The sequence below is a fragment of the Equus caballus genome, chromosome 15 (genome assembly GCF_041296265.1).
Source record: "Equus caballus isolate H_3958 breed thoroughbred chromosome 15, TB-T2T, whole genome shotgun sequence".
Taxonomy (NCBI): domain Eukaryota; kingdom Metazoa; phylum Chordata; class Mammalia; order Perissodactyla; family Equidae; genus Equus; species Equus caballus.
Window position 1 is genome coordinate 92,290,518 of NC_091698.1, and position 18,655 is coordinate 92,309,172.

Below are 18,655 nucleotides of genomic sequence, written 5' to 3' on the forward strand. Positions count from 1 at the left end.
GCTATGATTTGAAATGTAAGGGCATGAAGTTGTTAACAGTAATCTCCAATTCTTTCAGAAATAAATCTCTGCTCTATCTAAGGTTATATTCTCCTTTTCACTCCTAATCTTCTGCATTTGCACTTTGATGTACATGACCAATCTTGCCAGTTTTGCCTGCTTATTATTATTTGTCTTTTAGAGACTGTTTTTTATTTTTGTTGTTTGTTCTATTACATTTTGTTTCTATAATTTCTGTACTTAATACACCCTATCTTCTTTTTAACTACTCTCAAATCTTTTTGGTGTTGTGTTATTTTCATCTAATATTTTAGTTTCTTCTAATTAGGGGGAAACCTACAAATAAAGCATCACTTTGAAAAAATAGTGGACAGGAAATTATGTCCACTGGCACATTCTTTCCCTGGCATCGTCTACAAGTACATCAATAAGGGAGAGATATTTTCAGGGAAATGATAGAAAATTTTAAAATATATTTGTTTAGTCAGATAATCTAGGTTGTACTGTGGTAACAAATAAATTCTTAAATCTTGTTGGCTTAGAGTTCACTCACAGAAGTCCACTATGTGTCAGTGAAGAGGCTCCTCCATCCTGTGATATATCATCTCAATACATGAATATGGCCATTGTTACATGTGAAGATCAAGTTGGAGGAAATGCATAACCTTTTAATTGCCTTGGCTTGGAAATCACACACATAGCTTCCATTCTCTGTGTATTGGCCAAAACTAGTCATGAAGCTCTTATCTAATTATGAGGGAAGCTGAGAATGCAGGGGAGCACATGGAATATTTACAAGCCCTAAGTTTCTCTGCCATAAATCCGGCATGAGTGGCTGCTACCAAGAGGGGATGTTTCGTCATTGTAACCTTCAAATATCTTCAGCTTTTGGCACCATGCCTGACACATAGAAGGCTCACAATAAATGTGGATGAATAAGTAAAAGATTGATAAAGTGAATAAATGAAGGAAGTGTTATATTAGTAGGAGTCAGACCTCAGAAAATGGAGCTCTGATCTTGATTTCCATCCCTATCATTAGCTAGATCCATGTGAGCAGGTCATTTAACTATAGTTTCCTCCCTTACTTATCCGACGAAAATAGTTATGATTCTTCTATTTGACTCACAAGACTATTATGAAAATTAATTCATTCTTTCAACACTTATCCTTTAAGTTCCAGTTGTGGGCTGCCACTCAGAAGCAAGGAATAGCTTCTATGACAATGTACATTGAGAATAATAACATCTCATAGGTTTGTCATAGAGATTTAATGAGAAAATAAACATAAATCACTTAACATACAGCAAATTCTTAATAAGGACTAAATAAATGTTCACTGTTACACTCTTCTCCATGCTTCCAGAGATCCTGCCATGTGGTAGTAGTAGGAGATGATGGGTAACCTGCAGAATCAATTTATGCTTTCTTCATATCTGAAACTTAGACTTATCTCAAGAAAAGGGAGGAATAATTGCAGCCAATAATCAATGTGATTTAGTTTTTAATACAATTAATATAAATTAATGAGTTAATCAAAAGGCAAACAATCATAATTTTCTAGAGTCATTGACTATGAACTTTTTATTTGATCCCTGGAAGGGACCTCCATATGTTCCATACGAAATCTGAGATAGCTGCAGCCCTTCAGCATTGCAGTAAACTGAGAATCATGGGAGATGCTACGAAGACATCAAGTGCACTGAGTCAAATTTTCCTTCAAAACAAAGTTTTAGTTGATCAGCCAGACTCAAATTTAGAACAATTCTTCTTAATTGAAGAAAGCTGGTATTCCCAAACTCTGCTTCAGTAATTATATGCAGAATGAATTACCATATAAAACACAGGAAAAGCTTTTCTCTCATTTTGAATGAATCTTGTGTCTACACCAATACATCAATAAAATTTTATCTGAGATTTAAACTTAAAAGTATCTCCACAGTTTCTTAGAGAACTTTATCACTACTTTACAGAAGCTAAATTAAACTGCTCCTGTAGAATATACTCTGACTTCCTATTATAACACCACTTTCAAAATCACAATAAAGATACTTTCCCACTACTGTTTCATTTCTCTCTGGGTTATGTCTTAGAATGTAGAAAATGGCAAAGGAACCTGAATAGTTTTTCCTTTAGAGGAAAATGAAGTTTTTAAAATTTTATTACAAAAACAATACATGCTTGTTATAAAAAAAATCAAATAGTAGAGAATAGTATGCAACAAACACGGTCTATTTTCCCTGCTCCCACTCTCAGTCCCACTGGAGGTAGCCATTGTCCAGACATTTTGTATAAAATACCAAAATATAAAGACATTTGCATATATTTTATGATTTGCTTTTTTCACCTAATACATTTTTAACTTTTTATAGTCGACATTTATAGGTTTACAACATCTTTTAATGACTGTGGATTATTTTATTAAATAACAATACTATAACTTATTTAATCAATTCCTGTGAATGAACATCTGTATATTTTCCAGTTTTGTTCTAGTAATGCAAACAATGTTGGTCCCATATTTCAATTTCACAGATTATAGTTGACTTTGCTGAACATGTGGGCAAGAGAATGCAAAGTCTAATTTCTATGCTTGATTATTTGCTCATAACCAATTCTGACATCTTAAGTGATCACCAAAATGATCAAAAACTCTTTCATTAACTTTATATGAACATTTGTCACACAATTGTCTCTGTTGATTTTGTGAGGATTCATCACTTGTCGCATAGAGGTGACATCTGTACTTTTTTCCAAAAATAAAAATAAAATCAAGACATTAAAAGTAAATTGCTACTCTGGAAGTTCCAAGTTATTTATATTATTGGAATACAAGTGAAATGTATTCCCTCTTTTTGTCACATTGCTTTGTAGAGAGTGGAGGTTAAAGTTATTGTGTTTTGGAGTATGTAACACTGCATTAAGCCTTGGCTCTACCATTAACTGGTGTCTGCTGTCTCCCTCTCCAGTCTGTTTCCTTCCTTTTGTTTTTTCCAGCTTTATGGAGGTATAATTGACAAATAAAAATTGTATATATTTAAAGAGTACAACATAATGTTTTGATATATAAAAACATTGTGAAAGGATTACCATAATTAAGCTAATTAACTTATCTATCACATAGTCATCTTTTAAAAAAATTTTTTGTGAGAATACAACATTTACTCTCTTAGCTAATTTTAGGTATACAACACGGTATTATTAGCTATAGTCACCATATTATACATTATATCCCTAGAATTTTATTCATCCTGCATAACTGAAACTTGGTATCCTTTCACCGACATCTTCCCATTTCCCCCACCATCCCTGGCCCATGGCAACCACCTTTCTACTGTTTGCTTCTATGTATTCCACTTTTTAAGATCCCACATACAAGTGAGATCATGCAGTAATTGTCTTTTTGTGTTTGACATTTCACTTAGCATGTGTCCCTCAGGTCCATCTATGTTGTCACAAATGGCAAGATTCCTTTCTTTTTTAAGGCTGAATAATATTCCATTGTCTATATATACCACATTTTTCAAACCTATTCTTTCACCGACACTTAGGTTGAATATATATCATAGTTATTATGAATAATGCTGCAATGAACATTGGAATAAAGATATCTCTTTGAGATTTTGATTTTATTCTTTTGGATATATACTCAGAAGTGAGATACTGGATGATACGGTAGTTCTATTTGTAATTTTTTGAGAAATCTCCATACTAATTTCTATAACGGTTATACCAATTTACATCCCTAACAACAGTGTACCAGGGTTCTCTTTTCTTCATATCCTTGCCAACAACTGTTATCTCTTATCTTTTTTTATTTTTTAGAGATTGGCACCTATCTAACAATCATTGCCAATCTTCTTTTTTTTTTTCTTCTTTTTCTTCCCAAAGCCCCCCAATACATAGTTGTATACTCTAGTTGTGGCATGTGGGACACCACCTCAGCATGGCTTGATGAGCGGTGCCATGTCGGCGCCCAGGATTCAAACTGGCGAAACCCTGGGCTGCCAAAGCAGAGCGTACGAACTTAACCACTCGCCACAGGGCCAGCCCCCTCTTGTCTTTTTCATAATAGCCTTCCTAAGAGATGTGCGGTGATGTCCCATTGTGGTTTTAATTCGAATCTTTTTAAAAGTCAACTCATTTTGTGAATCTTTCCTATTATTTTCCTAGTCTCTAATTCATTTATTTCTGTTCTACTCTTTATTATTTTCTTTCTTCTCTTAGTTTTGGGTTTAATTTATTCTTTTTCTAGTTCCTTGAGGTGTAAGGTTAGGCTGTTTATTTGAGATCTTTCTACATTCTGTAGGCATTTATCATTCTAAACTTTGCTTTGAACGCTGCTTTTGCTGCTTTCCATAAGTTTTTGTTTTTTTGAGGAAGATTAGCACTGAGCTAACATCTGCTGCCAATCCTCCTCTTTTTGCTGAGGAAGACTGGCCCAGAGCTAACATCTGTGCCCATCTTCGTCTACTTTATATGTGGGATGCTTACCACAGCATGGCCTGACAAGCAGTGACATGTCCACACCCGGGATCTGAATCGACAAACCCCAGGCCGCCGAAGCAGAACGTGTGAACTTAACTGCTGTGCCACCGTGCCAGCCCTTCCCATAAGTTTTTATATGTTGTGCTTCCATTTGTGTTTGTCTCAAGTTAGTTTTTGCTGCTTCTTTTGATTTTTTCTTTGACCCATTGGTTGTTCAGAAGTATGTTATTTAATCTCCGCATATTTGCGAATTTTCCAGTTTTCCCTCTGTTATTGATTTCCGGTTTCATACAATTGTGGTTGGAAAAAATATATGCTATTATTTCTGTCTTCTTAAATTTAAGACTTGTTATGTGACCTAACATATAACCTTTTCTGGAAAGTATTCCATGTGCTCTTGAGAAGAATGTATATTCTGCTACTATCGGATAGAATGTTCCCTATATGTCTATTAGGTCCTTTTGGTCTGCCGTGTTGTTCAAGTCTGCTGTTTTCTTATTGATTTTCTGTGTAGATGATACATTGTTGAAAGTAAGGTATTGAAGTCCCCAATATTATTGTAATGCTGTCTATTTTTTTCAGTTCTATTAATATTTGCTTTATATGTTAGGTGCTCCAATGTTGGATGCATATATATTTATGATTGTTGTATCTTCTTGATTTATGTACGGGGAATCCTGTACCTACCACTTAAAAAACCTGTAACATAGTGTCATAGTTTTTTATTTGCATATTTGTCTTACCCCTAGATCAATAGTTCTTAATCCTCGGGAGATGGAGGGTGGGTTAAGTCTTCTTTTAGATGTAAAAAAAGATGTTAAGTTTCTCCTGTTTTCGCTGCCTCTTAGAACCCACCCCCTAAAAGCTTTAGGAAGTTCACAGAAAACTCTAAAACCACCCTTGATTCCAAGTTAACCACATCCAAATTAGACTGTGAGCTTTAAAAGGCAAAGGTGGAGTTTTTTTTCACTTTGTTAACTCTCAACATCTAATACTATGTTTGACTCAGAGTAAGAGTTAAAGTACTATTCATCAAGCGAATATTAATTCACAAGCCAAGGAAAATGTCAAGTAATTTGCTAGCTTCCATTATCCAGAACAATTTAATTACATGAGTGTTTTTTGAACTTCAGGTATTTACCCAATGGTGTTTAAGACCACCCTATTCTCCACTTCATTTCCTCTGAAATAAATTATAAAAGATAAAATTCAATTAGAGGTAAGATCTCCTACCATAATCCCACTTTAAAAAGAAGAGGAAGCATTGGGTTTAGAATGTGCTCTCTAGGGTCTTAAACATCAGCCATATGACAAATTAATACAAAGTAGAGCTCTGTAAAAGTGAATTGGATAAATATTTCAAAGTGCTTAAACTTTGCAAAATTTAAAAGAGCAAAAATCTTACTCTTTAAATGCTATTGTGACAAATTATAAATCAGAGTTTAAGAATCAGAGTTAATGTCTTCAATCCCAATAACAAAAATAAAAGATTGACACAGAATATGTTCTCCAGGATCTTAAACATGAAAACAAACTAATTCAATTCAACAAATAGGTCAATGTGATTGAAACTTTATGAATTTTAAAAAGCTAAAAACTCCTATTATATTCCCAACACTGGAGTTAATAAATTAGAAAAAGAAAACTAACAACAAAAGAAAATTAAAAAGAATACTCAGACTTATTTAAGAGCCATTTGTTTATTACCAGTAATACAAACTTCCATGAAGGCTAAATTTGTGATGGATTTTTATGCAGTAAAACAATAATATTTTTCCATTAATTACAAAAGAAGAAATAAAATGCTCTGTAGCTATAAAAATCTGCCTTGAGAGTAATCACCAAAGCCTCAGTTCTAAATTCCGATTACTCTGGGCTTTGAACTAAGCTGAATTTTCAATTCACTGCACATCACTTTCAGAGAAAGCTGCTATAGATGCAAAACCCAGCTGAGACAGGGGATTTATTTAAGTTTTCACTTTTTAAGCAAATTCCAACTATTCCACAAACATTTATTTTTGGCATTTACCATATAGAAGATAATTTGCTACATGTGGGAGAGGACTACGTAATAAAAGACCTGTTCTCTACCCTCAGCAAGTTTGTGACTGAGAACTTCTGCTTCTGACCAAGATGGAGTAGCATAGGGTGGATTCACCTTCTTGCCTGAAACAACCAAAAGACCAAAATAATATATAAAGCAACAAACTTTTGGACAGTGGCCATAAGGCTATAAAGGACAGTTTAAAAATTAAAAAATAGAGAATTCTGCTTTTTAAAAATCACCCTTAATAAGCTTAATAAGCAAGCCACTGACTGGGAAAAAATATTTGCAAAGCATGTATCTGATAAATTATTTGTACCCAGAATATACAAAGAACTTTCAAAATTTAATAATAATAAATCAAACAGCCCAACTTAAAAAATGAGCAAAAGCTTTGAATAGACATTTTACTAAAGAAGATATATGTATGGAAAATAAGCACATTAAAAGCTGTTTAACTTCATTAGTTATTGGAGAATTGCAAATTAAAATCACAATGAGATTCTACTACACATCCATTAGAACGGCTGAGATTAAAAGCTGACCATATTAAGTGCTGGCAAGGATATGGAGGAAATGGAGTTCTCATACACTGATGGTAGGAATGTAAAAAGGTAACAATAAGTTTAAAAAACAGTCTCACAGTTTCTTAAAAATTAAACCGATACATGCCATATGATCCAGACATTCCACTCCTAGGAATACACTCAAAAGAAATGAATGCATGCATCCATACAAAGACTTGCACATGAAAATTCATAGCAGCTTTATTTGTAGTAGCCTAAAACTAGAAACAACTCAAATATCCATTCAACAGCTAAATGCATAAGCAAACAGTGGCATATCCAGACAATGGAATACTGCTGAGCAATAAAAAGAATAAGCTATTGGTACTCAAAGCAATATGGATGAATCTCAAAATAATCACGCTAAGGAGGAAAGCCAGAGAAATACTGAGTACATACGGTATTATTGCATTTTATAAAATTCTGTAAAATTCAGACTAATCTATGGTGACAAAAAACTAACTCATTGATTGCCTGTGGAAGGAAGGATAGGGAGAGTGGAGGATACCATTACAAAGGGGCACAGGGAAACTTCTGGAGGTGATGGATATGTTCATTATCTTTATGATGGTGTTGATTTTACATATGCATACATATGTCAAAACGTAAGTTGTGCACTTTAAATGTATATATCTCAATTATATTTCAATAAAACAGTTAAAAAAATTTTTTAAAGGGCACACACACAAAATAAGGTTATGATCTAACAGGCATGATCAACATGTAAACACTGAACTTTGGTCCACAGCAGAGTTACTGAGGAACAAAATATACCGAAGAGATAAAGAATAACTCTGGCTAGGCAATCAGGTAATGAGGGAACATTTGAGTTGGGCGTTGAAGAACAGGGAGACGTGGGGAGAGGGACAAGCATTCTAAGTAGGATAAAATAAATTAAAAAATATCATTCTACCAAAGTGCAGAGGCAGGAATGTGCAGATGGAATTCAAGAAATTGAAAGGTTTGCATGTGTTTGAAACACACTGCACTGGTAGATGGAGAGAAGCTCACTGTGGAAAACCTAGTTTAATAGTTCGAGATAAAGTTGCAAGAGTCGTAAATCTCTCTAGCTATTTATCCAGGTTCATCACTTACAAGTTCTCCTTATACATAAATAAAAGAGACAGTCTTGCTATGCTTTCTGCCACTATGTAACAAGTATTCTTCTTTCTCCAGTTTCCAAGTACATGTTCCTCACTTTCTTCTGAATCATCACCAGCAGTGTCCTCCAGTCTAGATTTCTACTAAGAGTCTATTTGAAGCACTTTTGTCTTTTTCTATCATACTCAACATTCTTCCAGCCTCTGCCCAGTATCCACTTTCAAAGCCCTCCCACATTTTTACGTATTTGTTAAAGCAGCACTCCACTTCCAGGAACCAAAATCTGTGTCAGTTTTCTATTGCTACATAATAAAGTACCATGAACTTAGTGGCTTAAAACTATACTCATTTATTATCTCAAGTTTCCATGGGTCTAGAGTCTGGACATGACTTAGCTGGGTCCTCTGCAGGGTCCCATAAAGCTGTAATCAAGGTGTCCACTAGGCTGCATTCTCATATGGAGGCTTGACTGAGGAAGAACCTGATTCCAAGGCCACTGAGGTTTTTGGCAGAATTCATTTCTTCGTGGCTATGTGACTAAGGGTCCCTGCTTTTTGCTGACTTGAAGAAAGAGGTCACCCTTAGGTCCTAGAGGCTGGCTAAAGTTCTTTGTCATGTGTGCTTCTCCAACGTGACCAATTACTTCATCAAACCAGCAAGGACAGTCTTCAGCTCCAGTCTCCTAAGCAGAGACCTAACACAATATAAGATAGTCATGGAAGAGACATCCCACCACCTCTCGCCATATTCTGTTGATTAAAAGCAAGTCGCAGTTCCAGTTAACACAAATGGAGACAGGATTACACAAAGGCATGAACAGCAGGAGGGGGGGATCACTGGGGTTCACCTTAGAATCTGTCTGCCATTGGCAGGGTTCCTATCTTGGTTCCAACACTTTCCTGCTGTGTCACCTTAGACAAGTTCTTAATATGCGAAGACTCAGTTTTCTCATTAATGGAACGGGAAGAAGAATATACATCTTATATATTTGTTGTGAGAATTACTTGTGTAGGGGTATAGAAAAAATGCCTGGCACATATCTAGAATTTAATATATTGCATTTATTATTATATATTATTATTACTATAATTAACATAAAAGTAAAAGAGGATCATCAAAGGATTTTGAGTAGAAGATGATATGGCCAAAGATGGGCTTTAGGAGCATAGATGGTCAACGTGATCAGTATGCATTTCAGGTAAAGTATGACAAGGCTTCCGGTTAGGAGCATAGTCCCTGTGTTTACAACTCCAGGGAAGACTAGTCATACAGAATAGAAAGTGACTATTGCTTTCTGTAGTTGAGCAATGCAGCAGCCCAGCAGGAGACTCTAGCTATAGTCAGGGTTAGGGTAAAGAAATGAGAATCTTCCAAAGGTCCATCAACTGACGAATGGATAAACAAAATGTGGGGCAGCCATACAATTCAGCCATAAGAAGGAATGAAGTACTGATACATGCTACAACATGGATGAGCCTTGAAAACATTATGCTATGTGAAAGAAGCCAGACACAAAAGTCTGGCTTCTTTCACATACATGTCATATGAGTCCATTTATATGAAATGTCTAGAATAAGCAAACCCATAGAGACAGAAGGCAGATTAGTACTTTCCTGAGGCTAGGGGGAAGAAGGAATGGGAAATGGCTGCTTAATGAGTATGGAGTTTCCTTTTGGGGGTGATGAAAATTATTTATTAATTAAAGTATATAGGGATGACAGTTGTAAAACATTGTGAATGTACTAAATACCACTGAATTGTACATCTGAAAATGGTTAATTTAATTTTATGTGAATTTTACCTCAATTTAAAAAAAAATTAGGACCTGCACTTGGGTGTTATCTGTGGGAAGAAGTAGAAGGAATGCATAAAATATAGAGGGCAGGGATAGAAACAGGAAAATCCAGAAAGCTGTTTAACAGAAGGACAGGTATAATTGGGAAAGGAGAAGCTGGAGATGAGTTTGAGATTTAGGGCTATATAACTCAGAAGATGGATCAATGTGTCAGCCATTAACAATAAGACCTTAAGTCATAGAGATCTGGGATTGAAAAAGAACACTTCAACCTACTGTTATCTGATATTTGAAATCAATGCCAAGTAGTCATCTAATTTATGTCTGGAAAAACAGAATTTTTTAAAAAGTGGGATTGGGGCCAAATACCACATAAGAATGGAAGATGCAATGGGGAAAAGAGTGAGGGGGATAACTATTAATTGCTTACTACTTGTTAGCCAGCTCCTTTACTCAATAATTTGCATCTATCATCTCATCTTAGCCTTATAACCAACAACCACCAACTTGTATGTCATGTGTAGTAAACATCTGCTTCTTTGCTGTTCATATTTGCCTCTTGCTATTGAGGATCTAACTCACATCCATTTTAACTCTGTGAGATTTAGGTGGGAATAATCCTACCCCCAACCCACTTTCAGACCTGGAGAGGGACCCACATCAGGTCAGAGTCCCCATCCCCAGCCCACTCCTGGCCACAGTGACTGATTCATGGCTGGATCCAGCACCCAAACAAACAGTTTTCCATGGCATTTTGCTGGCTTGGTGGGTAAAAGGCATGCCTGGTTCCTCTAGGATTGCTAGCTAAAAGGAGAAAATAAAACTAGATATGCCAACAGTCGTCTGTCACACCTTATCATGAAGATCTGCCTGAGAATAAATCAAACCAGGAGAAAGTAAAACCAAGAGAGGAAAGGTCTCTGTGGAGTTCTAACAGCATTATTTCATCCTCAAGATCCGACCAGCCTGAAGTCAGACCATGCCCTTCAGTTACATAAACAAATAAACCAATCCTCTCTCTCCTCTTAATTTTGCTAAGTTTTATTTTTGTTTCTTGCAGACCTGGCCTCAAGAATTGGACTTAGAGGCAGGTCTTTGAGGCAGGGACTCAGCAAAGGCTAAAGAAGACACAGCTTCTACTCCTGACCAGAACTCTGCCACTAAATCAATACTGTTCACCATTCCTACTATTTCCTATTACTAATACTACAACTATCACTAGTAAAACACTACTGTTATCACTACAACTATTACTACTAAAATTATACAGTTATTGTTACTAATTATATGACTGTTGTAACTAATCATGGCATCCATGATTAAAAATGGAAAACATTTTGCTACTCACTTATATCTGTAATCCTTACAGGAGCCTTGAGATACTGTCACTACCCTACTCACGGATGAGGAAAATAACACTCAAGAGGCCAGATTCACAACAATGAGTATTTCAAGTCTGTGTTGAATGATTCACTGTGCTTCACATTGTTGACAATGTATTAGTCCTTCTAAGGGAACCGGCCACCCACATCACTGACCAATGAGAGAGAGGGACTGAACTGCTGTGAGTAATACAACAGATCTTTGCTCTACCATCCAACCAAGATTGATCGAATCAAGGATGGGCACCTAACTCAAGGACAGAAATTCATCAACTACTTAGAAACCTTGGGCCTGAAGCAAAAAACAGAAGTGGGGTTTTTATCAAAAATTTACACAATGAAATTGTTGAAAAGTGCTTAGTTAGTGGTGGGGTCAGAAGCAGAAAGGATGCCAAGAGCCAAGTTAAGATGAAGACAAGCTATTTGCAAGGAGAAGTTATAAGGACGCAAAAAATGTAAGTAGAGGACACTAGTCAATAGAATTACTGGGTTCACAGAGAGAAGCAGAAATGCCATTATAAAGAGAAAGCAGGTGGCCCCTGGGAGTTATAAGGAGGGTAACTGGCCCCTGAAGTTGCTATGATTTCCAATGACTGCTATTTTGGGATAATTCACTCTTATTTTTATAACTTGGGGTGTTTGAAGGAGATCACTGTTCCTTGCAACTAAACAAGGTTGATTAGGACTCTGTACTATAAGATGGAACATTGGACACGGGAAAAATAAATCACAGTGACATTAACAAAGATTTTTTGCATTAATGGTGGCTGGAAGCTCCTCCCCCAATTACCTCTCACAAGGAATAGAATTGACAGCAGAGGCTGAAGTGAGCTAAGTACACAGGTGTGATGAGGGGAAGCAGCCAGGAAAGACAGCCATGTACATAACTTGTGAGTTGCAACAACCTTTCAAACACTGCTTCCAGTGGTCCTATGTGATGAGAATTAATGTTCAAGAACAAGATTCTACCAGATCTTTACCTGGGAAATGTACACCAGACTCTCTATAAAGCAGAAAATGAACATAAAAATGATTTAAGCAAACAAGCTTTGGAGGGTATCATCCCATCAGTAATTCAGAAACACCAAACATCCTAAATGTCCACAGAACCCCCAAATTCTGCTTTTCAATGGAGTTTTACTGAATGCACGTTAAGCTTGAAGCTGTGCCAAAAGAACAAACTGAAATCACTCAGAGGGTGACATTGTGGAAGGACAGAAGCAGACATTCCAAAGGGACTCCGATTCCCAAAGGCATCGATGCATTAGGTTATTAACCTCAGCTGAATCATTCATATGCCACAGTCCCTATTCTAAGTTCTGTAAGGGGAAACCTTTCCGTTACAACTCAATATGTCTTTTACTTTTTTCTCCTTTCCATTTACAGATACTCACACCAGGGAAGAGTTAGTTGAAAATGTCCTTGCTCCCCAGGCATTTGCTAGGGAAAGAGGTGGGGGAGCATTCGACAGCTGAGTGTTCGGCTATAACTCAGAGACTGTCTGCGTGAAATGTGGATTGGTTACCTTGAGACTGGACCAGTCTCTAAACAGAATTTCACTACATTAAAAGAGCAATGCATTTGCCTGTGAAAGTCTAGACTAGAAAATGACTCTCTGTGGCCATGGCATCAAAAATACTAGAGAAAGAAAGGAATAAATGCTTTCTGATGGATTCAACACCTACATGGCAAATTTGCCAAAACCCTTTGTGTAACTTGATCATCAAGTTACAATAAAATCAGGAAAAGTAATGAAAGAAAAAGCATTCTTTTCCCATAGTTTTTCCTCTATTTTTCCATATATATTTTTTCAACAATATGTCTTTGCAGGTTCTGTTTTTATACGTCTCTTTTTTATGTACATTTCCTTTAAGTAGTTCTAAGTACTTAAATATGTAGATCCTAAAATAAAACAAGGTCCGCAAAATTGCATTGCCACATTCTCCACTAGAGTTGAGTTAAAGTTTAATTAAAGTGAATTACAAGCTTCCCAGTACTAGTTATGTTGCTTTTCATGGCAAAGTTCTTTTGGTACACACCTAAGTTTCAAATATACAGAGGTAAAAGCATTCAGTAACCTGATTCCAGGGAACATCTCATCAGGAAGAGATCCACGCAGAATCATTTTGTCCACATGAGCAGTGGGGGTAAGATGGGGAAGTGGCAATTATCCTGCTTTAAGGGAAGTTTCATTCACTAGAAAACATTCTCCTCATCAAGGAATAATGGAGGAAGGCCCAAATATTTCAGTGATTCAACTTAAGAGGAGAAAACTCCCTTTGGGTGGAGAAAAACTAAGGGCTTTTAATCCCCAAATTTATTTAAAGCTGAGATAGCACCAGGGCTTAAAGTACACTGGAGTAGGGAAAATATGAGAACATCATTAGTGGAGATAATACTTTATGATTACCCTCATTTTATGCCCTTCTGACTTCTTCTATTCTATTAAGCTCTTTAAGAAGCATGACAATGAGGGGGGCAAACCCTCAATATCTAGTGGGGGCACACCCTCACTATCTAGTTAGCACACAAACAATTGCAGTAATGGTAATAATAATAACAGTAAGCTTATTGATTGAACTGACAGGCACTGAGCTAACTGTTCTACATTTCAACCTTATTCAAACCTCAGAAAAGTTCCACAAGATAAGAAAGATTACACCCCTTTTAAAGTTTTCAGTCTCATTATGACTTTACATGAGTGTGAAGAGTATATGAAATTGCTCACATCATCCCTAATCTCAAAGAACATATAGTATAATAAGAAAAAGATGTATACATATAGGACAATTAAAAAGTACAATCAAGAATAAAATTCTGACACATAAGACTTAATTGGAGGACAAGAAATATGAAGATGCTATAGCTCTCCATTAATTCTTGAGTCTCCCAAACTCCAGCTCAGACTTCTTGGCAAGCGTGGGTCTGCACCCTGATCAGCAGCACCGACCAACTAACTTATCTTTTCCACATCTCATTAGAGATAGTTAATGAATCGGAAGATGCCTCTTCAGCATCTTGTATCATTGCTTTCAGCAGCATACACTATCTGCATTTCATTATACATTTATCAGATGGTCGGTTTTATTATATATTAATGTATTTGAAGACCTCAAATTCACCCTTTAAAAGTGATCATATTTTTCCTTGCCATGAGATAGATTAATCAAAAGAAGAATTGGTTTTACCTGATGCTCTGAACGTCTCTTATTTGGCTTTAATGTTACTTAATTGATGCTCAAACAAAAATACTTTATACATTTCATTTCAGAGACTTTCAAACATACAATCTTGAAATACTAAGAGCATTACAGATTTTCTAGCCCCCAATTTTTATTTTATACATTTGAAATTGATGACAGACTAATAAAGGTCTAGATCATGAACCTAGGTCTCTTAAATTACTGCTTTGTCCTCAATTCAATTCAATCAATATTTTCTCAGAATCTGTTATATGCTGGGCACTGTGCTAAGGGCTGATAATATAGTGGTAAACAAGACACAGTCTAGTGGGAAATAGAGACATTTTTGTTAGTGTTTGTATATCATTTATCTATACACATTATACATATTTAAGCTACTGTGTTGATAATAAGATGGCAATATAGTCGTAATAATAAGGTCTCTCATTTAATGCATGTCTCAGTGTGCCAGATTCTGTGACATTGAGTTTCTTATTTTGCTTAATTCTTGTAATAACCATGCAAAATATTTGTGACTGTCCCCATTTTATATGTGAAGAAGTCAGGACTTGGCTCAAGCAAACTGCTCATCATCAGACAGCTAATGGTTGGAATGGATGCATATCTAATTCCAGAGTCTTAATGCTGTCCACTGCAGTATACTTCTGAGATCCCTTTCTTAATGCTATATTTCCAAACTTCTCATGGATATTGATAAATGAAAAAATATACACTAGATATACGGTCAAAATCAAAGACTTTCTTCAGCAAATTAAAAATTATAACAATAAATAAAGATTGCCTTTTGAGATGTTCTGATCACTTAGTCAATTTTTGAAAGTGTAAGTGATTTTAAAGTTGAGCTGGAGGAGTGAACATGAAGTGAATCTCATGTTTTGCTTAAAGCAAATACCATCATGTTATGCAAAGAACGAGGACTTTGAAGTCACACAAACTTGGTTTTAAATCTCAACTTTGTCTTTCTCTCATTGTATAGTCTGGGTGATGCTTCTCAAAATCTTGTACTGAACATTTCCTCATGCATAAAAATGTAGGTTATGCCCCTTATTCAAGAGGATTGTGGTGTGAATTGAATGAGATCAGGTATGTAACGTGCCTAATGCAATGGCAGATGTAGTGGGTATTTAATAAATGCTCATTCCCTGAATGGGATCAATGCACAAAATAAGGGACTATTGAAGATACTTTGCACTGGAAGGAATGCTGTCAAAGGTGGTAGGAGAAATATCTTCTCAATAACAATCTTGTTCCCCAGAAGAACTATGGGCATAAGAGGAACAAGGTGTGGTAGAGCTAAATTCCCTTTTGGATGAAACCATTTGCATCCTTCTAACTAGGAAAGGAAAGGCCTATTCTCCCTTTTAAAAGTAGCAGAAGAGGAGATGGAGTAGTTTTAAACGTGACAGAGGATCTTTCCCAGCATCCTTGAAATTATCTGCCTATATGTCTCATCTCCACCTCATTCTCCAACATAAGGCTGGCCTGATACAGGTGTGGAAACAGCACAGGCTATATCCAGGCTACTTGGGGGCTGGAAAGAAGCCACAGCAATATCCATGGTGCAGGATGTCTTTTTGCAGAGGATCTTCTCTCTTGGAAGCAAAGGTAAGTCCACATTAGTAGAACAGAGGGTAGTTATCTCACTCACTGCTCATAGGCAAATCAGCATCCTCTGCTTCCAGAATCCCAGCATATCTGTACTTCAAACACTTAGGCGGCTACAGAGCTGTTCTTTTACAAGATGGGCATTTACACTTAAAAACAAGGAAAGGAGATATATGAAGGATAAATTGAGATTCCCCTGGGTGTTCACACAGCATCTCCTTACTTCAGGGTTTTCATTCTCATGGAAAATTGGCAACATTTTCAAGAGTGACCATTTACCAAGGACGTTTTATGAGTCAGACATGTATTATTCCTGATGCGTACATCAATCTGCAGAAATAGACATTATTTTAGATGAGAAAATTGAATCTCAAAGAAGGTAAATAAACTGCTCGAGTAACAAAACTAATAAATGAGAGAGCTGAATTTGGTACTCAAGTCTATATGAAGCCTATGCCTAGTCAACCTAGATTCCTCATCAGGCTAGAAGTGAAGATACTTGATAGATTCCACCTTCAGAGCCCAATACACTTGAAGTGAATTCTTGCAGATTAATTTCATCACCTGTGAGAACAGTGAATGCCAGACAATGGAGATGAGTTCAGCAGAAGCAAGAAGCTGAACCATGAGTCCCACTCATATTACCGAATGCTAAATATCAAGGCATTTTTGAATCACTATCTATTCCAGTAATAACAGAGATCCTCACAGGCATATTAAAACAGAATTCACAGACACCTCTGATGGAATACAAAAGTAAAACTAGAGGTTAGAAGATGCATTTTCCAGGTTAAAAAATGCATTTGTTTTGAAACACCCTGTTAATAAAAATGTCCATTGTCGCAAGAGTCCCTTCGTAGTCATACCCAATATGACTGAAAGAAGTTTGGAGACCAAAGGCAACATCTTTAAATATTTAAAGATTAAAATGAAAATTAAAAATAGATTTCCTTTCAATGAAAGGTTTTAAATTGAGCCCGTAAACTATGTTTGATTTTTAAAGCTAGCAGGAATGCATGTTAAGTATTAAAGATGTTTAACGTGAAAGTGTGTATTCAATAAAAAATAAATGATTCATTTTTATATATGGTTTCCAATTTATTTTGTTGGACCCAACCTCTCATTGGAAATGCAGGAAAACATCCTTAAGTTTGCAAGATCAATGAGTAATAGTAAGTTCTATCAATTTTAGAAGAGAAAGGAACCTGTTTCAATATACTATTTGTCTGGCACAATAAGTTTTAAGAACTAGCCAATACCTAATTCCTAGCAGTTATGCTGAATTTGGTTCCAAGTCAGATGTCATAAGTATTGCAGAAGAAGATGGATGAGATGCTCCGTTTCCTTCAGGAGCCTGTGCTTTAGGGGACTAGAGAGGACACAAGTTGAGACCTGAGCCCTGTGCTATAATAAGCATGACTTAGGAGCCAAGAGAAGGGCTGTCCTATGAACTTATGCCAATATGGCAATATAAATACCACCAAGGAAAATTATCTAAAAAATACATACATGAAGATACCTGGTCCAGAAGTTGTAGAGCGGTGATTTGGAATTCGTACTTTTTATTGAAGGTCCTGAGGTGGTTTGGAAGCAGCAAAGTGTAGGATTCACTGCTCTCCCTCTTCTTTGGTAGATAGTCATCCCTCTTCTGTAAACAGTTCTATCAATGGAGAGTTCACTGCTTCCCAAGGTAGTTTTGTTGGACTGCTCTGAATACATCAAGGAGTGTGAAATAAGAAGGACGAATATCACATGATTCCACTTATATGAGGTATCTATAACGGCAAACTCATAGAAGTAGAGAAGACAATAGTGGCTGCCAGGGCTGGGAGGCAGAGGAAATGGGGAGTTGTTGTTCACTAGGTATAAAGTTCCAGTTATGCGAGATGAATAAGTTCTAGAGATCTCCTGTACAACATAGCGCCTATAGTTACAACATTAGGGTATTATGCACTTCAGAATTTAAGAGGATAGATCTCACGTTAAATATCCTTACCACAAAAACAAAAACAAAGAGACACAAGGGAACTTTGGGGGGTGTTGTATACGTCTATTACTTTGATCTTGGTGATGATATCACAGGTGTTTGCATATGTTTGAACTCACCGAAGTGTACCTGTTTAATAGGTGTAGTTCCTTGTATATCAATTATACCTCAATAAAGCTTTTTATAAAAAAGTGTCTCCATATACAGGACCAAATTTTGCAACTTTTCCCAAGAAGCCTAATTTTAGGTCCATGAAGAAAACTTTCACTTATTCTGTGAAAGCATTCAGATATTTTGTTTGTTTTGCTGAGAAAGATTTGCCCTGAGCTAACATCTGTGCCCATTCTCCTTTATTTTTTCGTATGTGGGTCACTGGCACAGCATGGTTGGTGAGTGGAGTAGGTCTGCACCCAGAATCTGAACCCATAAACCCGGGCCGCTGAAGCATAGTGCACAGAACTTTAACCACTCCGCTACAGGGCTGG

General features: G+C 36.3%; 2 long non-coding RNA genes across 3 annotated transcripts in view; one reads left to right on the plus strand and one right to left on the minus strand.

Annotated features, from left to right (window-relative positions):
* Window positions 1–11,460, minus strand: part of LOC138917900 (uncharacterized) — a 44,030-nt gene extending 32,570 nt beyond the window's left edge. The window contains exon 1 of one of the 2 annotated variants that reach the window (XR_011426556.1): window positions 11,342–11,460. This is a non-coding gene — a long non-coding RNA (uncharacterized lncRNA). The remainder of the gene's footprint in view (window positions 1–11,341) is intronic. The other variant, XR_011426555.1, reaches the window with a different exon arrangement.
* Window positions 1–12,418, plus strand: part of LOC111768151 (uncharacterized) — a 32,521-nt gene extending 20,103 nt beyond the window's left edge. The window contains exon 4 of the long non-coding RNA XR_002800293.2: window positions 11,363–12,418. This is a non-coding gene — a long non-coding RNA (uncharacterized lncRNA). The remainder of the gene's footprint in view (window positions 1–11,362) is intronic.
* The last annotated feature ends 6,237 nt before the right edge of the window (window positions 12,419–18,655 follow it).